Source organism: Anolis sagrei, chromosome 5 (assembly GCF_037176765.1).
Source record: "Anolis sagrei isolate rAnoSag1 chromosome 5, rAnoSag1.mat, whole genome shotgun sequence".
NCBI lineage: Eukaryota > Metazoa > Chordata > Lepidosauria > Squamata > Dactyloidae > Anolis > Anolis sagrei.
In genome coordinates this window covers 77,843,657-77,848,981 of record NC_090025.1, presented here as the reverse complement: position 1 = coordinate 77,848,981, position 5,325 = coordinate 77,843,657, and the positions used below count along the sequence as shown (strand labels likewise).

Here is a 5,325-nt window from a genome sequence, read left to right as displayed (position 1 = left end):
AAAATAATTTTCATATTCTGAGGGTAATAGTTAACCTATCAGAAAGTAAGCCGAACCTGGGGCTTTAAAAAAGTTCTGATATTTCATTAGCACCAAATTATGTCATTTGAATGCACTTTGTAGGTCCTTGAGCATTTTTAAAATGTCAGGATTCCAGATATTACACTTAGTAAAGGTTTCTGATACTGTGTACACTCAATACACATTCATCTTACTATTAGAACATATAAATTCAAGTTCATCTTTTACATTTGAGGACTTTCAGATATTAAAGTGATGTTAAATTCCTTAAAATAATCTAATTGAGTTTGAAATGAACATTTCTTGGTTAACGGAATCTTAATATGTGTGCCATACCTGACCTGACAGACCATTTGTTGCAACTCAGGGTAGTTTTCACCTTGTTCTCAAACACCACCACACCAAAACTGCAGATTTTATAGTTTATTGAAGAAAAGGCAAAGTCAAAACATAGTATAAAAGATGCAAAGTTCCATAAGGTTTAAATGCTAAGACACAATTCCCAAGATCCAAAGGCAAAAACATGAAGCATAATCCTTTAAGCAATGGTCAAACAATAGTCCATGGAAAACAGTTGAATACAAGACCCAAAATCCCAGACTCAGGAAGCCAGAAGGGTGCTGCTTAAAGCCAAGGTTAATCCATAGAAGTTTGCATGGAAAGAGCTATGTTGAACTGACAACCCGTGTGTCAGCGAGAAGGCTAAATACTCTTTGCAGACATGAATGCATTGTGATGACCTTTGGCAGACTTGGCTTCTTGCTTGCTACCCAAGCGAGAGCTTCTCCGGACCCTTAATTGCAGGCGATCTTGCCTGCTCATTAATTCATTATCTTCAAGGCTCTCTAATCCCTTATCTTGTAGTTTTAAAATATAAATTCCTATAGTAGTATTAAAGCATCTCAGTGCTCTAGAATCCTAAAATAGAAGCACTTCATGGCATTGGTGGATAAAGTCTGCAGTGTTTCAGTGTGAAAGTTTTCTCCAATTATAGCTTTAATTTTTTTTAGCTGAAATGTGTCCAGTGTTTTCTACTGGACATATGTAAAAACACTTTACCCAAATCACCAGAAATTGCACCAGAAGTTTTTGTTTCCCCATTAACCTGTGTTTGCTTTGACCCTACTGAATTTGTCCTATACCATTTACTGTTCTTGTTCAAGTTTCTTGATTTTGGCATGACAGGAATCGAGGAACCACAACATTAGAAGGAGTGTGTGACTGCTTATCTGAAAGAGGACCGTTCACACATGCACCACTTCCTTGGGAGTAACCAAAAGTTGAAATTGAGCCATGAAGGTATTTCTCTAGTTCTGTTGAGTTTGAACAGCAGAAATTTTAAATAAATACCAAGAACTATTGTCAAAAATACCACAATGTTCAACGACATTTCACCCTTCTAGACATTTTTGCTGGTTGCGTTAAACAGATAAGGGAATGTGGAAGGATGCCTGACTACAGTTGTCTTTCTAGGGACTGCAGGCCATTTTTCTTCTGTGAAACATGCTGGGGCACAAATTGCACACTAGATTAATGTCACTTCACAATTGACTCCCAAGTCCAAAAGGTCTCACAACCTCAAGGCTTACTGATTTTATATAGTACAAAACTTTAAAAACAGAACACAAAGGCCAGTATTATTGTTAATTGCAATCAGGTCAGCTTGGATTAGTAGCAGCACTTTATTTCTCTCTTATTTTAAAAAATATTTCATTAACCATCTTGAATTACAAGGGAACTGATGAACTGATCTTCATAGATATCATAGTTGCAGGAGTCTAAAAATGCAGGTGAATTCCAATTCAAATCTGTATAGCAGAAGAGGTTTGCTTAAGACACAGTTTTAATTTGAGCCTTTAAAATGATCCAGATTGTACTTTTACCCAATGAGCATTCCTCCCTCCGTCCACGTCCTATAGCCTGGAATAGGGAGAGAGCTGTGCTTGCTGTCTATAGGGCTGTGCGATCAATAATGAAATGTTTCAAATGGAGTGCTGGCATTGTGTTTCTAAAGTATCATTAGTAAACATAGTAAACATGTTGTGACTATTACGATAGTAACTAAATTTCATTACTATTTCATTAATGTAATTGTGTGTGTGGTGGGGCTTCCAGGGCTTCTTTCTCTTTCATTTTAGAGCTATTGGGGTGAAACTTGCTACGGTGGTAGAATGCATTTAACACTGTTCCCACCCCAAGTTTCAGAATGTTTGACTCATCTATTAATTTTGGGGGGATTTTTATTTAGTTTTACCAACCATGTTTTTTTTTAAAAGAAACTACAAGAGCTATGTACTGGAATTTCTCTCCAATTACACAATATAATCCTCGCATTATTGCTCCCAAGTTTCAGAAAGATTAACATATCTCTTGATTCTTGACTATTTTTTCTAAATTTTATCAAGAATTTTTTTAGCTGCTTTGGCTAGCTGGCGTGGGGTTGTGGACACACTTGGAGTACAGGACACATTTACCACTGCAAGCAAGCCCAACAAGTTTCAGAAAGTTGTGTTCTTTTTTTTGCTGAATGCACACAGAGATCACACTAGCACTAGAAAAAGCACCTAAGGAAACTTGTGCCTGATTTAAACAAGTGGTTGTGTTCTTTTTTGTAGGGTTATGTCAGAACATGTGGGCGAAAGGGTTAAATTCAGCCACTTTCCCTCTCACGGAGATCAAACAATTGCTGGGTATCATGCAAACATCCAATCCACACGATTGCAGCCATATTTATTTATTTATTTATTTATTTATTTACTGCGCTTATATACCGCAGTTCTCAGCCCTTCAGGGCGACTCATTGCGGTGTACAACATGAAGAAAACAAGTGCAAGAAAACAAGACATAGTGCAAAACAGTGTACAATTCATCCTAATCATTAAAACGTCTTATCAAACAACAACAGCAATACAAAATCACTACTACATTCCGAGTCGTCTCATCGTCAAGTCACAATCCGATCTCTTTTCCAGTGTTCCATTAGTCAAGTGGCTCTGTGGGAGAAAGCCACAGAGCCACTTGACTAAGCAGTACCCCAAGGACTCAAGATCACTCCTACGGGATGGTGCTGCTCCTTTGTGGCTGTCGAGGCTGATGAACTCCAAGGTACCCTGGTGGGGGGTCTTGCTGCCCTCTCGCTGAGGCACATGCTTCCCCGCAGGGCTGTAGCGGAAGGCAAAGCAGTAATCTGCCATGATGACCACACTAGGGTCGGCTGGATTCACATAGATGTTCTCAACAGCAATGTCCCCGTGGGTATATTCATTCTCATGGAGGAATTCAAGGACATCCAACAGCCTGACAGCAAGTTGCAGCACCGCTTTCTCTGTCATCTTGTTTGCACAATCATCCAGGATTGACTGAAGTGAGCGACCCAAATGAGGGAACACCAGGAACCTGTAGCAATAATCATGAAGGCCAAAACCAACACACTCCGGGATCCCCAGCAATGGCACTGAATGCTGTCTCTTCCATCTCTCTACGGTGACTTTCTTTGCGGCTCGCTGAAGGAAGTTTTGTTCATTGAAGATCATTCCGTCTTTCCAGTCAAGTTTGAGGGTGTATCTCTGCTTAGGAAGGCAAGCTCCAGAGGCTGGCTCTGCTTCATAGATGAGCCCACTGTTGTCCTCGGCCAGAAGATTTCTAAGAACCCAGTGTTTATCATTCAGGTCGGTCAGGATCTGGCCCTCAGGGAGAGGCCTCACACTTCGGCTCTTTTTGGGAGATCGGGGACTGGCTTTTGTTTGTGCCTTTGGAGACACAGTAGATGCTGATTTCTGTGCAAGAGCTCGTTTAGGTGAAGCAGAGGCTTTTTCTTTGTCTGGTAAAACCAACTCCACTTTTTTCATTGCAGCAGGTCTTTGCAGCTGATCCTGGATTTCCTGACTTAGTCCTTTTAGTGAAGAAGATGGTGTGATTTGCATAGGCTCCTCTTCTTGTTTAGGCAACCGCCCTCCGCAAGAAGGGCAGAAGTTAAACACTGCCTGTGCTTTCTGCTCGCACTGTGGACAAAAATGAGCCATTCTGCCGCCCGCAGGCTTCCCCCTCTTCGCCGCCTGCTGCTCCTCCGCCGCCTTTCCCGTCCCGGCGCGGGCCCTCTTGCCCGGCAGCCGTTGCATGGCGCCCGGGAGAACGCTTCACGCGACTCCCCGGCCTGAGAGCATTTCTAATCTTGATTGTAGCAATAAATCAATATACAGCTATTTACATCTTAATGACTTGAGAGAAATCAGTCACAGCTCCTCCAATAATCCACATAACTCAAGTTTAGCATGTGGTAAAGAAACAAAAAGATGTATTGAAATGGGGTCAACAAAAAAAGTGTGCCCCAAGAGAAGCAAATTCACATCAAATATAATTCGGGATAGCACTGAAATTGGTTTCAGTGTTAGATTAGGGCATAGGAACAACCTACTTTCTTTCACGAAGGAGTACCATATATCTTAATTTATAAATTAAAGGCTGCTGCTATTTTCGTTGCATGACCATGTTTATACTGCATGTGCATAGGGGGTGGGGGGGGGGGGAGATAAAAGAAATGTAGGTAGCCAGCACAGAATTAATGGAGCAGACTAGTGCAGTGTCAGCAAAACTGAAGTTAAAAGGGAAGATTAGCATTCCAGTGATGTCTCAAAAATAAGGATCAGGACACTGTTAATTTGGGAATAGATAAAAGATGTCTGCAAAGCTGTTACATGCTGTACTACTAAGCCAATAATGAACATCAAATTAAAAGTTGTCTGTAGGAAAATCAAGAGAGGCAGGTGAGAAATTGGTCCAATGAATCGGTTCAGGAGGGAAAACTGCTTTTTGGGAGAGAAGAAACTGCAATCAAAGAAAGGATGCTTAGCAGATCCCCATGAAAAATTATGTATCATGTTTGTCAAATTACATGTATGACCCAGACTTCACGATCCTGGTCCTAATTTACTATTCCATGAGAATAACATTTCCTTTCCTCTCTGTACCTGAACGGAACTAAATCACAGCCCTTTCCTTAAAGATTCTCAGCCCATTATATTTATATTCATAGTAAAGAGGATAAGAAATACAGTTCTCACCAAGACCGTTGATAATAAATCCCATCTTGCAAAGTGACAGCAAGTGTTTCAAGCTAAATTGTATTTTGCCTACATAAAAGCAACATAGTAAGCAAAGTTGGAGTCAAAATTGGGTAGAGCCAGACCTAATTTTGATTTTGCCTCTATCCCTATCCCATGCACCTGGCAATAAAAGCATTTGGACACTAATATATCCTACAACGCTGCACCCTAAACATGGGGTGCTTTCATAATCCATTTAAAC

The 5,325-nt window shown here is 40.6% G+C and overlaps 1 pseudogene; it reads right to left on the bottom strand.

Moving 5' to 3' along the window:
• Positions 1-2,942: 2,942 nt before the first annotated feature.
• LOC132776619 (serine/threonine-protein kinase VRK3 pseudogene) lies at positions 2,943-4,176 on the bottom strand (annotated as a pseudogene).
• Between the last annotated feature and the right edge of the window lie 1,149 nt (positions 4,177-5,325).